Genomic DNA, 21,691 nt, shown 5'->3' with positions numbered 1-21,691 from the left:
TATTACTTCAGTTTTTTTTTCTTTCTTTTTTTAGTCAGATGGTTCCTTGGATGCCCCCGTCACTTTGGAAAGGAGCACTAATTAAAAAAAAAAACAAACTTAAAAATTCTAAAGCCTGTGGAAAAGATATCATAAGAAATGAATTCCTTAAGCATGGATTGTCCCGTAGAGATGCTGCTTCATGTGTTGGTAAAATTCTTTAATGTGGTACTGGACAGTGGTATTGTTCCAACTGAATGGTACATAGGGATTATCATTCCTATTTTTAAGAATAAGGGTATAGACACAAATTGTGATAATAATAAAAGAATAACTCTTCTGAGTTGTCGAGAAAAAAAATTTATTTCCATTTTTAATCGTCGAATCTCAGAGTTTTTCGAAGCTGCTAATACGTAGGGTGAAGAACAGGCTAGCTTTCGTTCATATTATTCTACAATTGGTAATATTTTTGTTTTGAAGATGTTTATTTATGTTTATCTGCAAAATAAAAAAAAACGCTTATACTGTGCATGAATTGATTACAAGGATGCATTTGATCTAATTGATATATCATCTTTATGGTATAAAAAATAATGTTGAAGATGGTACTTACGGGTAAACTGTTTACTGTCATTAAGAACATTTATGAAAGTTCTAAATCAAGTGTGGCGGTCAGGAGGGGGGATGTCGGGGGGGGGGGGTTAATAGTAACACTGGTGAACGACGGCGAAAACTTATCCTCACTTTTATTTGCCATAAACTAAATGATTTTCAAGAGTACATTAGAAAATCATGTGGTGGACTGAAATAGTATTGGAAAGTGAGATTTCTGACCACCTGGATTATGATGTCAAGAAAGCTTTAAATCTTTCTTGTTCAATACTTCATGAAGACGATACAATAATTTTAGCAGAAACTCCAAAGGTGTTGCAAAAAGCTCTTGATGCTGTGGATATTTATTGTCAGACATGGCGCTTGACTGTTAATGCTAGCAAGACTAAAATTGTTATTTTCTTCCGTGGGAAGGTTGAAGAATTCGTGAATGTGTTTATGCTGGTGATCCACTTGAGGTTGTAGATGACTTTGTGTACCTTGGAGTAAAATTTGGTTATAATGGTAGTTTTAAAAAGGCACTTTCAAAACAAGTCAAACGAGCTAGAAAATGACTTTGGTAAAGGCTATTAAAGAAGTTACAGCTCCCTGTGGACATACAGTGCCATTTACTTGATCATTTTGTTTTACCTGTTTTACTCTATGGTTGTGGAGTCTGGGGTTATGAGTGCATAGACCAAATTGAAGTTTTCCATAGAAAATTCTTAAGAAAAGTTTTGCTTGTGAACAAATGTACTCCTGATTGTATGGTTTGTGGTGAAATTAAACGTGGGGTATTTTTAAACCATATTATTAAAAGTCGAATGATTGGTTTCCGGTTGAGATTGTAAAGGGAAAAGAAACCAAACACCCATGTACAATTTTGAAATGTCTTCTGCATTTACAAGAAGACATACACTCCGTCAAAATCACAATGGTTATTGTTTACATCGCAAATATTTCTGATTTTGCAGGGCTAGGGAATGTGTGGTAAGCACAAGGGGGTGGATTTAGTGATGCATGAATTTCACACACTCCATAAGTTAGACTCTTAGATATGTTTAGTCAACAGTGGAGAGCAGCCACATGGTCAAATAGAATCTGTATCACAAATTACAGAATGTTTAAGGATAATTGGTTTGATGTTTCAGAAGTATTTACAGGTCATGTGTAAGAAAGATTAGTAAATTCAGGTGTCGATCCAATGGATTACCTGCTAATAAGGGCAAGTTTGATGCAAGCCTGACAGATGAATTGCATTGTACTATATACTCTTTTGCTGATATAGGGGACGAATTTCATTATATTTTTGTTTGTTCCTTTTTCCACAAAGAGAGACTATTGTTTTTACCTAGTAGTTTGACGGCCAGTAGACCAGGTGCATTACATATGGCAAAAGTATTCAATTCAACTAATGCCTGCCATTTGAAAACTAGCCAAATTTGTCAGAATGATTATGCTTTAGTTTTCCTCAAAACCAAAGAAAGACAGTAGTTTTGCAAAAAAAATAATAAAAATAAGTAGACGTGAATGTGTGTACACGTAATGGTAGAGTAGTTAAACGTCCTTTAAGCCTCGTTTTGTAAACATGTTTATTCATATCTCTTATTTTCACATGTACATGTACATTATCACTTACATTTTTGTATTCATATAATTGTAAATTGTAATTGTAAATATGTTTGTACTCTCATACCCTGAGAGGCTGGGGGTCAAGAGAGTCAATAAAATCTTACAAATCTTACAAAACTGGTGTTGTCGGATGAACAATGCATGCACGGCTCTCAAATTTCTGAAGATGCGCCGGTAACCACCGATGAAAAAAAAAATCGACGAAATCATCACAGCTATGCCTCTTTCATCGAGATGACAATAACTATAGTAGCCACCCTGTTCTGCGAGGTGGTTCACCTTAATGAAGTCGACCAATAATGATTATGGTTTGAATTCACGAAGGTGGTACAATCTTGTCCATGGTTTAAACCGTAGACAACCGTACCACCTTCGTGAATTCGGGCGTATATATCTGAGTTACGTTGTCATGGTCATGGTCTGCTTTAAATAAGCCGCCATGTTCGTATCCAACCAACACTGCGCGCATACGCGCAACAACATACACGTTATTACACACATATCATCTTGAATATTTTTCCTTCACGTTTATACCCTATGGATAAACTGTTAAACAATATGAAAGTGTGCGTGAAAGCCAATGAGAAACAGTAGAACCAATCAACAATTAGTAAAGAACGTTACTCATATCTATTATTTTTTTATAGCTATTGTATCAATTTCTTTTTTATTTTGATTCATTACTTTGGTTTTTCTTATTCTTGTTACGATATCAAACCTGATGTTGAAAAAAAGAGGTTATGATCACTCAAGCACAAATCTGTTGCTATGCACACACCTATACACACAGAAAAAACACACACCAGACACACAATAGAAAAAAAAAAAACAAAGAGCGTCGTGAATAAAGACAGTTAGCGAATCTCAAAAGAGGACTTATTCATCACCATTATTATTATTTTTTTAATCTATGTTATTGGTACTAAAATGCAGATACAAAACAAATGCCTAATCGTTTAATAAGAATATCTCCTCTTTGACACTGTGGAGACAGATACCCCGCACAAATATGAATTCAACCAGTCAATGGCAAATTAAACAGAGTTATGTCTTTTGTCTTTCCAGGTCATAGACTAAAAGCTTAGTGCGGTGTGGGAAGTAGTGTCCGGTAAGGTGTGATGATCAGTTCATCCATCCGGTCCTAGCCACGCCCTACTTCCGGTCTATTTTGGCTCACCACGTGGAACTGCCCATAACCCTGGACCTCCTCCATCTGTCTCGTCTTCATGCAATCTGGGCATCATTATCAGGGTGACCCATTTTGTCAGCATATTACAAGCAATCATGTCTGAAAAACCTTCGCTGACACCTGAGAGGGAAGAACAGCCGGCTAAGGCTGCAAGGCATGCCGAGCCTCAACCCCAATCTGATGAGAAGAGGTAAGTCTTTCAATTGCCAAAGCGGGATATTTCATTCAGATAGGAACGTCTTATGGAAATCGTGACATGCATTATGATGATAACTCCCAATGTTAATGCCTGGGGAGTGGATACAAGTTTAGTGATGTGTCCTTACAGAACAGCAAATGAGAAAAAGCTCAGGTAGCATCAAGTTAAGTTGAGTAAAAATAACTTCCCTATTTTACTTCACTTAATCAATAAAAGTGGTTTTGAAAAGGGCCTCGATGCGTGACGTTTGGGGTAAGACAATGTTTCAGTCATAAGACTGACGAAACTCGGAAAATTGTCATTTTCAGCTAATACAAGCAAAAGCATGTTCTTGTACCAAGATATATCAGAGTTAACATTTTTTATCTTTCTTATTTTGGGTAGTTTGAAGAGAATTTTTATAGTTATACTGCTGAAATATAAGATATTTATCATTTATGTTTATGAAATGAAATGAAATAGCAAGACAGCTTAACTTGCTGATTAAGGGTCATAAGGAATTCTTAAGAAATGTTTTTTTTTTTCGAAAAAAGGGGGAAATGTCAAAATGGCATATCTTCCTCATTTCCTTAGCCTATTCTGGTCATTTTTGTATCGTTTTGTCGGATATATTTTTCTGTTTTTTTTATAGTTTATTTAATTTAGAGGTGGATTTCTTCTTTAAAGTATGGCCTATCAAAATCTGTCCTTAGCTAAAAGGAAGAAAACATGTCTGGCGATCTCTTTGTTGGTTTTGTGGTGCCAGATCACCCTTGAAAGTCAACTAACAAAATCCGCTGAAGAGCGCAGAGCAAACTCAATTTCCAAAGATTGCGTATTGCGCATGATTTTGAATGCAAAAGCATAACGGTATGCACTTAATCCATGCTGATCTTTTATAAACAAATATGCTGGAAAAAACTGTTTATACATGTCATTGTGGGGTATAAAATTTTATAGGAATTACTTTTTTTCTGTTTTTAGATAAAGGGATATACATTATATCATAAGCTTTGGATATTTCCCTCGCCGTCTTGAATAAAAACTAAGCGCACCGCGTTTAAAACTGAACAGCTGTGGACATCATAATCCTTTGGATATTCCTTTCGCTGCCTTGAATAAAGACTAAGGGCACCGCATTTACAACAGAACACCTGTGGAGATACAGAAGACAGCTGCACTCTTCTTTTTATAGCGGTTAGTCTCGATTCAGAAGTAGAGGGATATAAACACAGGACCAAATTGGTTAAACATTCATTTATAATAACTAAGCTAATCATTTGGAAATGCTATCATAGCTTGACAAGCACACGTTTATGCCCGACAAATAAAATGACACCAAAAAGGTTTTGCCACCTCAGGTGGTACCAATAACACATTTTTCGGGTCTTGGCCCATGGACTATCTGTTCCAAGTTCATCGTCAGCAACCAGGAATAGCTTGATGGTAGAGTCGCTGCCGAAAAATTAACTGACAAGTTCTAATACCCATCGCCCCCCCCCCCCATGTTTGCTAAAAATGTAGATTAGCAGTTGTGATCGTACAAAATGGATGCATTGTACAGTGTGCAGAGAGCGGCAATTGATAAAAAACATAAATATCATAACACAATTTATTGCAGGAGGGCTGCGGAACAGTCAAGTGATATCGACTCTTATCTGAGAGCCGTTGCCGGTAATATCACTGACAATGAAGTCATCGAGGATCTTGGGGAAGAGTTTGGGTTCTCAAGGGGAGATGTCAAGAATTTCATACGAACTAATTACCGTGACCATGAAATAACAAGCTATGGTACTGTGTGCATGCTTCGCAAGTGGAGTGAGAGAGTGAGCCCATCATCACTTCGATCGGACCTGAAAGAAGCTTTAAAGAGAGCCGAAGAACGACGGACTGCCAGGGCACATCTGCAATCCGGTGAGTCATCTCACTGTTTTAACCATTAAAAGACTAGAAGAGTTAAAAGTATATATTTGTAGGGTATCGTTAAGAAATGAGATGTCATGTGATCTTTCTGGATACAGCGATTCAGAAAACAAACATCATATCATTAAGTCAATAGTCCTCGGTATAATTGCCTTTCGGCCGTTGGAGAACAAATACCACATTCAACTTTTTAAAAAATCAGTTTTGTGGCATCTTATTGTAATTTATTTTCAAAAGTGAAATTAAAATTTAGCAGCTGACTTTGCACGCTGTCGTAGGCTATTATTTTACTTTGCTGACTAATTCGCCTTGTTTAAGGAAAATGAATAGACTTCCGTTGTGTCACTTTCATTGTTTTAAAGAAAAAAAAACACTTTTAGAAGATGTGTAATCGTAGATTTTCAGGATCAAGTATTAAGTATCATAGATTAAGTATTCAAATACGCAAATACGCACGGGAAAAAAATCATCGAGGGCTGAATATTTTATGAACGGTTCCACACACACACACACACACACACACAAATCAAGCTCATTTTCCTTAAAATACAGAAGGGTTCTTCTACTTGTGTTCAGGCTGCTCTCTATACAGAATAATGGTCCAAAGAGTCAGTACACACTGGTCTATTGGTCAATAGAAGGTACAGCGATATCACTCTCATTTTGACAACCCTCTTTATTATGTAAAAAAAGCTCACTGCATATTTATTTATCTTTTTGTTTATTATGGGTTATGCTTATTTGAAAGCCTATTAAGACTTTATCAAGGGAATCGTGTATCACAAAATTAATTTTTACATACTTTTATAGACCTTTGATCTCTTTCAATTCACTGATTACATGCTATATGGACACAATAAAATGAAGACCTGAATATACGAACGACCCAAGTCCAATTTTTGGCCAAATTCAGTTTGACATGGGAAATTGTAGCTTATGCATGGACTCATCTTGTGTATAAATGATAAATCCTAATTACCCCCGGAAGTGCCCGAAATGAATGAGTTAAATCGTATTTTAATGTCAAAATGAAGGACTTGGGTCATTCTTACATTCATATAATAGCGCCCTCTCTCATCCTTCTCTCATCTCTATAGCAGAATATCATGTACACGTATATGAATTAAAGAACGACCCAAGTCCACCACACAAAATGGCCTCTCCACAATTAATGTAATTGTTAATTGTCATAATAATATGTGTTCTAATTTGTATATACAATGTTACCTTCCCATCACATTTAAATAAAATATTATTGGACAAATAAAAAAAAGATATGAAGTTTTTTTTTAGTTTACTCGAAATAGTCTTCCGTGGACTTGGGTCGTTTCAAATAGTAAAGCATAAAACTTAAAAAAAAAAGCAGACAGGCGTTCTGGGGAGTAATAAAACGGGCGTTTTCAGGCGGTTCAGTTACTGACGGGTCAAATGAGTGGCAAGTGGTATGCTGAAATTAATATATGAAAAATATGACGAAACTTTGAAGTGCTGTTCAACCGAGACTATAGTTTGATCTGATCAGATCGACATCACAGATTTTCACTCGAACAAATTTCCAGTCTTTGTTGATTATAGATCGTAATCTGACTATAATCATTATTACATACTCAGCTCCGTGAATACTCTGTTAACTTTTTTGGAGGAACAATTTTCAATTCAGCTTTGTTTTAATATTCATCAAAATGCATGTAAAGTAAAGATTGAAAATTAGACATGTAATTGAGTAATACACAAGAAGCAAGCATAAAACAGCATGTCATCTCTACGATCAATATTGAAACTGGGATTGAAACATAAACTAGCAATGACATTATCATTCTGCGAAAAATCGGGGAGACTCGCTACTTTCACAGGAAAACCGTGCATATGATACGTGGGTACATCAGGGAGAAAGAGGAGAATTATGAAAGGCAAGCAAATACAAAGAATGCTTAAAAAAGCAACATGAGAAGAGACATGAACGGTTATAGCAAATAAATGGTAGGAAAAAACAAATTGTTACAACAAAGTCTGGGCTGCTTACGTTTTCTGATGCAGATCTCAGAACTGCAAAATTATGAATGTAAATCCATCACGGAGAAGTGATTAAATTGGCTACCCAGACATCTAAAGGATCCCCAGCATAAAATTATTCACAAACTGATAGCTAATAAGCTTTTTGCGTCAAAATAACTAATTCAGGGCAATTCTCAAATTCAAGAGTGGCTAACTCTTTTTCCCTGCATATCAGGGATATTAAAGGCTTCAGAACCCAATTCTTACGTGTCATCTAGTCAGTGGCATGTGCTATTAACGTCAAAAGCATTTTAACAGGCAAATAATGTATTATAATGTATTATGGCCCGTTGAGTTAGGAATAGAGGTGAAAATAAAAGTACTGTCGCTACTAAACAATATTGTCGGTGTGATTTATTGATGATAAGAATTCAATCAATAAAAAGAGGTTATTTACATGTACAATTTATTACAGACATTAAAGATATTACTTTTTGTGATTTGAATGCCGTTTTTCACCACCTGTTACTTTCTCCAATTTTCTTTGTTAACATACATGAGCATAAAATGTAAAATGTTGATTGAACGAAATGTCAGATATTGTGTGTGTGTGTGTGTGTGTGTGTGTGAAATAACCATTTTCGATTTCACAGTAGTCGCTGATAAAACCGATTGCATCAACACTGATAAACTAGAATGCCTTCCATCACGTAAAACAAAGTTATGTTATACTTATAAAATGTATCTTAATGCGTTAAATTTTCATGGTTTGTGGAATTTCAGAACAGCACATCCATGAACATAATATAGAAGGTATAGTCGAATAACAAACAAGAAAAACACCAGCTCTCTACTCAGTGTATGACACTTTACCAGTCTTTAGTTACACTTCTGTGACTGGATCAACTTTCATGTCATTTTTGTGCCTCCACGAAGTGGTGCCGGAGGCATTTTGTTTTCGGGTTGTCCGTCCGTCCTTCCGTCCGTCCGTCCTTCCGTCCATCCGTCCTTCCGTCCATCCGTAATGAATTTTGTGGCAAGCGTAACTAAAAAAACCTTTTGAGGTATCCTAATGAAACTTGGCGTGTGTGTGTATTAGGGGGTGAAATTGTGCCTATCAACTTTTGGATGCACGTGCTTAAGGTCAAAGGTCAAAAGGTCAAGGTCAACTACGTAAATTTTCACTATTTCCTCCATATCTATGCATTGCCTGAAGATATTTTCTTGAAACTTAGTGTATACATGTATTACCCAATTAAGATTGTCTGGTGAAAGTTTAAGGTCATGAGGTCAAAAGTGAAAGGTCAAAAGGTCAAGTAAAAATACTAAATTGTCACTTTTTTCCCAGTACCTTCATGGAACATAGTACATATACATGTACTGACTGGCAGTGATTATCTAGAGAATTTAGCGTTCACGGGGTAAAAGGTCAGGGGTCAAATGTCAAGGGCAATACTTCAAAAATTTACTACGTCCCTCATATTTATGCAATGCTAGCAGGATTATTTCTTTTACACTTGGTGTATGCATGTACAACCCAATAGAGATTCTCTGTTAAGTTTTGTTTTCTTTCTTTTTTTGCCTCAAAGGTCAAAAGGTCAAAGATCAAGTGAAAGTGCTGAACTGTTTCCTCCATTTCTAGGAAATGGTTCAAGTTATCTTGAAATTTACTACATGGTTATGCATGTTCTGCCTGACAGTGATTATCTTAATATGAATTTTAGGGTCAAAGGCTAGATGAAAATGACAATTTATTATTCAATACAGAAATTGCACTTTTTCTCCATACCTAGAAAACTACTCAGTGCATAAACTTATTAATAACATACCTTGGATAACATACCTTGGATATGGGCGTAAAGTTATACTTAACTTATTTGCCCCTCGGTGTCGTCATTACATGATATTAATAACTTTTAGTTAGGCGCTGTGCAGTATAACATGGACAAAAAAAAATATCCCGTCGGGGTTGTATTTGTTCTTGTCTTGACTCTAGAACCTCTCTAAGTTAGACTTGAAACTATTCGCGGATGGGCTGTCGACTACAAATGATGGCAACTTATTCCACTCACTAATAACTCTTTGAGAAAAAGAGCACTGTCTCACTTTGGACTTTACATGTTTCTTCAGCATCTTAAACTTATGACCACGCGTCCTTCCTCCAACTGAGAACTCAAAAAAATCTGAGGACTTCATATCATCAATCCCATTCACAATCTTAAAGATCTGTATCATATCGGCTCTATGCCGTCTATATGCCAATGAAGGCAATTTCAAATGTTTAAGTCGTGCTTCATAACTCAAAGGTCTGAGTGGACGTATCATTCTGGTAGCTCGACGCTGTACATTCTCTACTTTTACAACATTCTTCTTCCAATGAAGATGCCACACTGATGAACAATATTCTAATGTCGGTCTAACAATAGACTTGTACAGTTGAATAAATCCTTTCTCATTGAAAGTAGAAAATGTACGATTGATAATTCCAATCCTACGATTCGCTGCAGTACAAATTGTGTCCGCATGATGAGTAAAATCTAACTTCTTATCATAATTTACTCCAAGATCTTTTACATATGTAGCTACTGGAATGGGCGGGTTTGTTTCATCCATTGTATAATTGACACATGGGTTATTCCTTCCATAATGGATAACTTTACACTTTTCCCGGTTAAAAGGAAGCTGCCACTTTTTTTGACCATTCCATCACTCTAATTAGTTCAGCTTGCAGATTCAGTACATCATCATTATCATATATCTGTGAATACAACTTGGTATCATCAGCAAAGAGCTTAACTTCACATCTGCCACTTAACAACACATCAGGAAGGTCGTTTACATACAACTGAAACAAAGTCGGCCCCTAAACACTACCTTGTGGGACTCCACTAGATACTGCAGTTTGTGAAGATGAAACACCATTGACCACCACTCGTTGTGATCTTTCACTTAAAAAAGACTTAATCCACTTCAAAAGATTCCCAGTGATCCCATACGTTTCTACTTTCCTAATCAGTCGTTCGTGAGGTACACTGTCAAACGCCTCACTATAATCTAAATATATGCAATCGACGTTTCCACCATTGTCTAATACTTTTGTCCATGTTTCTGATACAGATAATAACTGTGCACCACAGCTTCTTCCTTTCCTAAAACCATATTGCTCCTCTGTAAATAACAGATTTTAGTCCATGTGTTGTACAATCTTATCTCTGACAATGGTTTCTATTAACTTGCAAATATTACTAGTCAAACTCACCGGCCGATAATTATTCGGTTTCTTCTTATCTCCTTGCTTGTAAATTGGAGAGACACTAGCATTCTTCCATGCCTTTGGAAGTTCACCTTTTGACATTGACATAGTAAATAAGTCTGCAAGTGGTTTCGAAACACAATCCACAATTTCTTTCAAAATACGATTCTGCACATTATCTGGACCGGGGGATTTTGTTTGATCCAGTTTCAATATAACATCTTTCACAACTTGTTCTGTAAAAATGACTGTATCTAATTGTACATCATGAATTCTGGTACCCAGAACTGGAACATTCGATAAGTCTTCGTGTGTAAAAACAGAGGCAAAAAAAGTTGTTCAGTGTTTCTGCCTTTTCTGCATCACTTACTGCTATACCTCCACCTGGTTTCTCCAGAGAACTTAAACAGGGCTTGAATTTGGTTTTGATTTGCACAAACCTCTAAAAACTTTTGGGGCTACAACTTAATTCAGATATCAGTTTGCATTCAAAATCCCTTTTTGCTCCAGATACTACTCTAGTTACTTCATTTCTAGCTTTTCTGTAGCAATCTCTGTCTTCCTGACTTCTTGTCTTTTGATAACGATTCCAAGCTTTATGTTTTTTGACAATTGCTTGCTTAACAGAACTATTCAACCATAGAGGTTTCTCCTTCACTCTTGGTTTGACTTCAGGTACAAACTTGTCAGTAAGCATTCCAAGTACATTCACAAAAAACATCATTTGCAGAGTTAATATCTCCTTCTGTATCCAACACATCAAAAAGATCATTGACACACACATATTTCCTCATACCATCATAATTTCCTCTGAAAAATGCATAACGTTCAGGTTTCTCACTAGATAAGTAGCAACCTGGCCAATAGAGTTCAAATTCAAGAACTAAATGATCACTCTTGCCTACTGGGGAAGATGTGTGTAAAGATTCCACCATATCTTCTTGGTTAGTAAAAACAAGATCCAAGATGTTTGACCTCTGCCCATCTCTTAATCGAGTAGGCTCATTTACTAACTGCATCAGAAATAGATCCTGAATAACTTGAACAAATGCGTTTGCAAAGTCATTTGCACCTGTTCCCTGTACAGCAGGGATCTCCAAATCAATATTTGGCAGGTTAAAATCACCCACGATAAGCAAATTCTTGTACTGAGAATTCTCAACTTCTCGAAAGAGTTGTAACAACGCTGTATTATTCGCTTCGAGGCTATTTGGACTTCTATAAATGCAGCCAAACAATAACTCTTCATTGTTGTCCTTCAGGGAACACCAGACACTTTCTTCAAAATCAGATTTATCAAAGAAAACTTGTTTACAGTGAAGACTCTTTCTGTAATAAATGGCAACTCCTCTTCGACACTTGACAGGTAATAATACTACTGTATCCTGGCAACTGAAGTTCACTCTCTTCTATTGAATACAAACTGTTCTGAGGGTATATTTCCACCAATGCTATAATATCTGGATTGGTAATGGAAATCCTTGCTTCCAAAATAGATTTCTTAAAGAGAATCAACATTACTAAATACACATGATAAACAATTAACACAGTTTCTTCCTGAAACATGTGTATTATCACTAAAAACATGACTATAAACCTTACTGTAAACCCAACCTTTAACATCTGCAGTATTACTGCCTGTACTCTTCTCGAAAGGGCTGGCTTCCCTTGCGGCGGGCAGGATGCTTTCTATACTGGGACCTATATAGTCTCCTTTCTTGACTATCTTGTTTCCTCGTATTGTAAATCCACTCTCCTTCACCTTCACCCTGTCTTCTCTTCGGTTCCCTAACCAGATCTCTCCTTTCAGCTCTTTCCTTCTTCGTTCTGTCAGGCTGGATATACAGTTTCTTGAAATCATTTGTAGCGAAGCGTAGTTTGCTTGCCCTTGCCTTAGTAGCGGTACAAGATTCAACAGTTGAGAACTCTACCAGTAGAGGGCGTGGACGGGATTTCTCCGATTCAGACTCCTGTTCAGGGTTCCTCTTGCCTAGCCGCTGCACTCGCCTAACTTCGTAGTCCATCTCGAGATACTCTAAGACTTGGCAGACTTCGGCTGTATCGTGGTATGTGTGCTCCTTCGGATCCTCAGAACTAAATTCTGACAAACCTCGTATAATGATGTTATGTTTTCTCTTTTCCCTTTCCCTGTCCTCAGCCATCTTTTCTTGGACGATAGACTCGACGATAGATTCAAGCACATCACTATGAGTTTCAAGCACATCGCTAAGAGTTTTCACGTCCTTAGACTTTATGGTGTCTTTCAAGTCCTTCATGTCGGATTCAAGTTTTTTGCACAAGTCTTCCACCTCACACCATTTGTCACTTATAGCCTCCAATTTGTCTAACCACTCAAGTGTCCCTCCAAGGAATTTTCTGCAGCGTTCCTCCACTATTTGGTCAGTTCTCACCGCTTCCAATGCCTTGGCCTCACAAGATGTACAATACCAGTGTGCAGATCTGCCCCCCCAAGGAAAAACGCAGTATCTACATCCAGCTCCATTTCTCAACAACCGAGATATTCACCATTTTATGTTTTTGCCAAAGCCCCTGGAAAATATACTCTTTTGAAAAATTCCTTCATTGTGGAATTTTTGTCTATCTAGCTACCAATTTTCCTGGAAAATATCATTTTGTGTTTTTGTTTTGTTTTTAAGTTATTAATGAAAGTGTAGATACTTTGGGGAAACCCCATGCAATTGACTGATTTCCCCAAGGAAAAACGCAGTATCTACAATGGAACGAATTTCCCCACGGAAAAACGCAGTATCTACAGCGGAATGACTAGGATTAATCTTCTACCATAATTATGTATGCAAGTATGCATCATTGTACAAGTGTTCATGATGCACCATCCTCAACCTCTGGCTCATTTATGCCCTGATTACAGAGCAGGCTTCATAACATTAGCATTAACAAATAACAGATCGTTCTTGGAACGTTTTGCTTACATTCCCAGACCGATCTTGCTGTAACGTTACGCGTTTAATATGAAGCTTACCAGGGCTGTATAATGTGATGCTACATGGCGTAGCCGCTAACTAGCATCTAACCGTGTTAGAATACTAGATCTAGATCTGTACAGTCTAGGCTACAGTCTGTCTAGACCAAAATAAATCTAAATCGGATGTCTGGACCTAGATCGATCTAGACTAGGTCTAGTTTTTATATCGTCTATTCTAGGCTGGCTACGTAGTGCTCAGGCTACACGAGTCTACAGCCTCAGGCTATGCATGATACTCACAGAAAAAAAAAATAGCCTAACGTATAGACTGCAGAAGATTTAGTCTAAGCCCTACACGAGACAGGACTCTTTAATTAGAAAAAAAAAGATAAATCTAGAACCGGTCTAGATCGAAGTGACATCTGCTCTCTAGGCCTATTCCTTCTGGATTGAACCTAAGTTTGTTACGTATGTCATGTAAATTTGTAATGTAACTTTTTTACTTGTAAGTTGTAGCATGCAGCATGGAATCTAGACAGAAAGATCCGTCTGTCCGGAGGACTCTTTATATTTTGCCATTAACGCTGTCCTCCGTAGACAGACGGAAGGTTGCAGCACCCATTGCTGTGTGGATGTTCTTAATTACTGTCTCTATGGAAAATTGGGTGAGGTACCTCACCCTTCTCGATTGCGTCTAATTCACGGCCCTAGGTCGGCAAATTTAAGCTTGTATAGTGAAATTAGCTTTTTAAGAATACATTAAACTCACCAGATTAATGAATAATCCAAAATTTTAGTAGAATTTTCAACGTAAAACACAGCCTGTCGCGTCGTCACGTTCAAACTGCAGAAACATACACTATGAATCTATTAGCCAATCACATGCGAGGTAGTTTCTACGTGTTTGTTTTACTAAAACACGTACCTCGCATGTGATTGGCTTACAGATTCAAAATGGCGACTTACAGCTTGCGAACGGCGATGTTGCGATATCGATAAAATGTCTGCGTTATAACCGAGTTTATGTGAGTATTTCGATTGCACAATTGAGAAAATTATCCCAAATATTGCTGCATAATGTGTCATGTCATGTCAAACTTGTTTGAATGTAAAAAAGCTGTCTGAAATTTGGTTTATCGTAACGTTTGATCTGTGCGCGACTGCTCCACACAGGAGCCGCAATCATTGACTTCGGTCTGTATACGGAGGGGATCCGTGAAGCCAGACGCAGTCTCCGCGGAACATTCCCCGACGGACAGATACAGACCGATCTTTCGGTCAACATGGAATCATGCATGCACTTTACGCAACCCAGTCTCACTAGGGTCTAGACACTGTCTAGATCCGATAAGAATTAAAATACAACTTATTCTTAACTGTCTCTATTCTGTCCATTTACCGTGGGTACCTATTTTTCACATAATCTATTTTCAACTAGATCGCTGTCTATGTAATTTTAAGACAGTATGGTATGGAGTAGATAATTGAACATTGACACTTCACTAGACTTAGGAATAGGGTTAAGTCAGTGGTTAAGTTTTAGTCTTAGATTTCTTTCTTAGTTTTATAAACAGGCCTGCCCTAGAGTAGGCCTATTCTAGTCCTACACTACATCTTTCTTTAGACTTTCGGAATACGGACCCTGAAAGTTCTGATTAACGTTAAGTCTAACGTTAGAAAAGAGACGCAAGACTCAAACGTTACTGTCTAGACAAGTCTTAGACTTGGACTTACATCTAAATATAGGGTCTAACATGTAATATTGTTAGTATAACGCGACGTTTATCCGATACAACACAAACAGATCTAGACATACTGTAGGCCTATTGCCTTTCGACGAAACTTTCAGATTTGGAGCCTGAGGAATTTTGACAAGGGTCTAGGCCTATCAAAGTTACTTCACAACAAGTTAATATTGAAATAGTACGGAAGATGTTCATCATCGAGGTAGAATATGAAAGAAAAGCTGATCGTTGATCACACGAAGCGAGGTAAACATGCATTTGAGTTTAGAACTCTACCTCGCTTCGTGTGACAAACATGCATTTGTGTTTACCTCGCTTCGTGTGACAAACTATCAGCTTTATTCTTTCAATATTGAAATAGTTTTGAATAACTTACTCATTATCTGCAGATAAATTTTTCTTGAGGGCTAGGCTCACGAGTAATTTTCCCCGCGACAACATTTTGTTTTAATCCAAGTAGGCTGCCTACACTGTACTCACACTGTATGCTGACTAGCCGGCCGGGCCCTTTGCTGACTGCATGCTCAGTGCAGCTAGCTGCAAGCTGTCAGTGTTGTGCTGTATTGTTTAATGTGCACTCGGTTAGTCTTAATCACACACTGTGTTTTATATTAGGATCACGATCTCATCAAAATATTTACTAATCAGTATTGTTTCGGTTAGATATTTTGAACATTCTGTCTTATTATTGAGCAAGTATATCTAAAGAAAGGTAATTTACGTTCAAATTACAGAACAACTGGCAAAGTATTCACATATATAAATAACAGTGTCTGGTAATTAAGACTAGCTTTGTAGATACTGCGTTTTTCCTTGGGGGAATATTCATCATGTAGATACTGCGTTTTTCCTTGGGGAAAGTGCAAGTTAAGTGTAGATACTGCGTTTGTCAGTTACGGAAAAGTAGCTTTTCAAACATTTTTTCAAAAATCTGAATATGTCATATGAGGAAGAATTGCCCACTGACTATATTTATGCAAAAAAGTGAAAATCGCCAAAAATGTTAGATACTGCGTTTTTCCTTGGGGGGGCAGAGATGATACACTGTTAAACAGACTGAATTCATCTGGTGACAGAGAGCAACAGCTCATGCAGAACCAGTTCTGGCATCTCTCGCACTCAATGCTGTCATCTGTGCCAGAGAGTATTCTGCCGCATACACCACCACAAATTGTATCCGTGGTTTGCTCATTCAGAGAGCTCTCAGTAGTGGTTTTAACTACTGGAGTGGACTTCTCCTTACCTACGGTATTTGTGCTACCCTTTCTACCCTTACTTCTTGTCTGGGTGGTATTTCCCACATCAAACTCATTGGCAGATTTACTACTACTGGGCGCACTCTGAGATCTATGAACCTTATTTTCTGGGCTCGCCACCATTTTCGTACGACTCCTTTGTCTACCCGTGCTTCTCTGGTCTTCCATGTTCCAAATATCTACTGAATACACAACCGTATACAAATTTTATGTCTGGGCATCTATATCAACCAACACAAAGCTGTTATAACGCTGACTCAAATCATAATAATCTTGTTAATAGTAATACACATACCAGCACTAAGCTACCTTACAAGATACAGGTAAAGAACTTCCCAAGCATCACACTACACCATAAACTGTGTATGTAACAAATATCATTCACATACGTGAGTGTTGTGGCATACACTTGTATAATAATCGTGATAACCGAGATCCATAGTCCTGAATATTCAATTCTCTATAGCTCAATAAAAACTAAATTAAATTAAATTCAGTCAGCCCGAGTGTCTGAACTACGAATCCAATGTACAGTACTGTTACCGGTACTGTGGGGTGTGTGGAACTATACTAAACCAGGCAAATATAACATCGACAATCCGGTATCTTTAATTCTAAACACAAGACTCATAAAACAGTCCCTAGCTCTTTTAAGATTTACACAAGAGCCACAGACACAGCAGTGAACTCTACTGTATACACAAAAAACCTTCAATCCTTAAATATGTAATTTCCGAAACTCAAAACCAAACTCACGCTAATTTACTCCAGCCAGCAAAAATGTCAGAATTTCAGAACTGGTAGTGGTGCTGCCGCTGATAATTTATGCTAGTAGTATCATAAACTTTCCATAAATAGCCTATAAATACAATCAATCCAAACATTGCCAGAAGCAGAGATTATATTCTTTCTGCACTGATGAATAAATCTAAAATAAAATTCAGAACCATAATTGTCTTATACTATGTTCTGAATCATATCCTAATAACCAGTGAGTGGCAGTGTTGAATGTGCAGTGGCCAGTACAGTGTTGTTCACACTCATTCATAATAACATTTCTACAAACAAAAAAAAAACAATATCTAAATTACTGCAGCTTACGTAATGTTGCATGCAATTCTAGATTCTTATATAACATCACTTTCAATAAGCAACTTATAACTACAGTATTCCTTTATCGTTACATTACGTCCAACAGTGTCACACATTACACAGCAAGCCTATACCCGACATAGTATGAGGCTACAAATTACAATGCAGCTGCATGGTCATGCTACATGTGTACATTCAGTATCCGTGTGTACCGAGTACATTTACACCACATCAATGTACAACGGGTATAAACAACATGCATGTGGATATTATAGTCTAGTGGGATTTCTGAAAAAGGGCTCTCTAAAAAGGTGTTAGAGGCATTTTTTTAGTAAAAGTTGGGAACCAGTCTCTTTTACCTAATTTGAGTATGCTGAATCCGAAAACCCGGTTCCCAAGCGAAATTCACCGATCTTGACCATCTAATTTGCATAAACAAAATGGCTGCCCAGGAAACGGAAATTGGCAGTTTCAGACACGCATTTTGTAGAAATTCTTTGCAAACGAGCTGGATAAAAGTGATTTGAAATCTTTGTACACAGAATGGAATCATAAATCTAAGGGATAAACGTTTCTCAGGTAGTACTTAGTATATCTTATTCATGATTATGCAAATTAGTACTGAAATATGCAGATGATCATATATATATATATATATATATGTATGTATATTAACACTGGAAGAGTATTTACTTTTTTTTTTCTTGAGAGGCAAGTTAAACACTAAGATAAGTAAACTTTATGGTTTGGAGGGTTAGAAAAATCCGGTTCCCAAGTGAAATTCATCGATCTTGACCATCTAATTTGCATAAACAAAATGGCGTCCAAGCCGCACAGAAATTGTCAGTTTCAGACATGCATTTTGTAGAAATTCTTTGCAAACGAGCTGAATAAAAGTGATCTGAAATCTTTGTTCATATAATGGATTTGGCAATTTAAGGGATAAATGTTTCTCAGATGGTAAATAATATATTCTATTCTTGATTATGCAGATTAGTACTAAAATATGCAGATGAAATATATATGTACATGTATAGTAACACTGGAGGAATAATTTTTACATTTTTTTTTTCTTGAGAGGCAAGTTAAACACTAAATAAGATATGTAGACTTTACGGTTTTTAGAGTTAGAAAAAAAAATCCGGTTCTCAAGTGAAATTCACTGGTCTTGACCATCTAATTTGCATAAACGACTGCCCAGCCACAGAAATTGTCAGTTTCAGACCGGCATTTTCTACAAAATTTTGCAAACGAACGGGAAAAAAAGTGATTTGGTATCTTTGTACGTAGAATGGAATTAGCAATTTGAGGGATAAACGTTTCTCAGGTAGTAAATATTATCTTATTCATAATTATACAAATTAGTAGGCCTGCTGAAATTTGCAGATAAATATATATTAACACCGGAAGATTTTTTTTTTTTTAAATTCAAGTTAGAACCTGATTCTTAACCCAAATTGATTGCGCTAGGGGAAAAAATCTGGTTCTTGTTGAAGTGAATGAACTTTAACACCAAATTTGCATAATACATACAAAATGGCTGCAATATAATTGCAAAACGAATTGATGAAAACTCTCTTTACGCGGATCATGACTCAACTTTTAGGGGGGTGGAAAATAATCATCGATCAATGCATTTTGTTCATATGCAACATATTGTTCCAATATGCATATCTGTGGTATCGGCACGGAAATTCTATTTACTAGTGAATCAGAGTATGGTAGTCATGACACAAAGTATTCATCATTATTTTCATGTTTTATAACACACACGTGAGTACCACAAGTGTCATGCAAATAACTTTCGGTTTTAGTAATTATATATATCATATTATATCGCACACATTCGTCTACAGGTTGAAATGGGATATAGTGGTTTTACTCTATTTTCTCTTGAGGCATTTCTCTTTTGCACGTCGAAGAAAAAAACCTTTAATTTTGCAACAAACAGTGCTGATGTCCCAATAAATGATGTTGTAAGTCCGTTACATGAAATGATATATATTTTATTATATACACACTGACAAAAGATCAAGAAGTTTAAGATCGCGATCTCTTAGATTTCAAAAGGTTTGTTCAGATTGGCAAAATATAAGTTTAAGATCGCAATCTTTAAGGTCTTGAGGTTATACAAGTGCGTGTGACTGCAAACTTTTCGCGAATTTCCCACTACAACTAAGGATATTCATTTCATCCTATGCCATCCCAAACTTCTCGATCCTTTGCCAGTGTGACCGGTGTGGTAGGAAGTAATGTCCGTCCGGAAAAAGACTCCGGGGGACCTTATTTCCGGGTTCGAATTTAGGAAATAGTATCCTAGGACCAAATATCCTTTTCGCAAGGACCTAATCGCCGCCGAGGGGGATCGAATCGCCGGGTTTGTACGAAGAAGCCTATTCGGGGGACCAAATCGCCGCTGAGGGGGTCGAATGGGCGGATTTATACGCAAATTCGGGGGGACCAAATCGCCGCCGAGAAAGGACTTGATCGGTGGGTTTAGAAGAACAAGCCTACTATTATACTGTAGTATTCGCTAACGTCAAAGTGCAAGGGACTTAAATCAGCAGGTCAGAAGGATGATTTGCCGCTGAGGTGTTGTTATTTGATTTGATTAGTGGATTCAAGAAATAATAATATAACTGTTCCATTATAGCCCCTTCATGGTGGGGTTATTGACAAATGCGATTCCTAGCAGTAGGCTACTTTAGAGTTAATGTTGAATTGGGCTCTTTTGGCATAGGGTTAGGTACGCTTAATAACAACACCCCCCCCCCCCCACAAACTAGTATGATTCTCAGTGCAAGACCAATCATTGGCATAAAAAAGGGAAATCATCACCTTTTCTCCATACATGCAATCTATCAGCTGTTTCTCGACAGAAATGACAAATCCAATAACACTAATAACATCCTGCAGTAACAAGAAGGTAATACCAGGGGCCGCAGAAACGAAGTTGATGCTATTCAATCCTTTGTCGAAATTATCTCACAATATAGGCCTGTTATCATATTGTCTTATATTCTATATACAATGTTATATTTACCTCATTCTCTGTTGCCTGAGAAATTGAAATGTACATACTATGTTTTTGTCGAAAGACGAAATAAACTTTGAATGAATTAAATCCATTTTATTGACATACAAATTATGGGCAAAATATGCAAAGAAGGAGCTGCCATGTAGGGACCTACTTCTAAGGGCAGTATAAATATCATATTGTCCATGAATGTTTTCACTATTTTTATTATTTTTTTTTTTGCACTTCATCGTATAGGGAACAAACTGATTATCAGGTGTAGAAGTCAACGAAGTAGGAAATTTGTAAAGTATTTGCAAATAGGTTTCCCTTCTCTGCATGCTCCTGATCATATATACGGTATGATATCTTTTACCGCATAATCTGGACGAATCAGATCATGAACAAAGGATTATTCAATTCAATTTGATTCAATTCATTTATTTTCATTCTTCTTTTTCCAACAAACATAAAACAGAATAAATCAGGAATTACATCATAAACATAAACATTCGCCTCTGCAAGAGATAAAATGATACAGTTTAACATAAGAATGCATACTGGCAAAAATGCAAAGTTATGTTTTAGTTAAGAAAACAAATTGAGAGGTCCACTAACAAGCTTGTATACTGTTAACCACTCAAAGAATCTTATGAATTACTTATTTAGAAATACTTATCACAAATATAATTTACGACAGGACGGAACAAAACAGGAGAAACACAAGACGTCTTGACAGAATAGATGGAAAGAACGGAAGGAAAAAAAGAAAAAAGAGAATGCCTATACACGCTGAACAAGGGAAATGGAACAGGGAATTGGGGTGCTTCAGAGCTCACAGCTCACAGCTGTGGAAGTATCATTATAGTTAAATCATTGCGAAATAATGAATTTAGTG

The 21,691-nt window shown here is 36.9% G+C and overlaps 1 long non-coding RNA gene across 1 annotated transcript in view; it reads left to right on the top strand.

Annotated features, from left to right (window-relative positions):
* Positions 1-5,215, top strand: part of LOC139739267 (uncharacterized) — a 32,989-nt gene extending 27,774 nt beyond the window's left edge. Inside the window, exons 2-3 of the long non-coding RNA XR_011711506.1 lie at positions 3,268-3,581; positions 5,191-5,215. This is a non-coding gene — a long non-coding RNA (uncharacterized lncRNA). The remainder of the gene's footprint in view (positions 1-3,267; positions 3,582-5,190) is intronic.
* Positions 5,216-21,691: the final 16,476 nt, after the last annotated feature.

Source organism: Diadema antillarum, unplaced genomic scaffold, assembly GCF_040938485.1.
Source record: "Diadema antillarum isolate AM-2024a unplaced genomic scaffold, OU_Dant_1.0 seq00000791_RagTag, whole genome shotgun sequence".
Classification (NCBI taxonomy): Eukaryota; Metazoa; Echinodermata; class Echinoidea; order Diadematoida; family Diadematidae; genus Diadema; species Diadema antillarum.
Note: the sequence above shows the minus strand (reverse complement) of the source record. Positions and strands in the feature narration are given on the sequence as shown.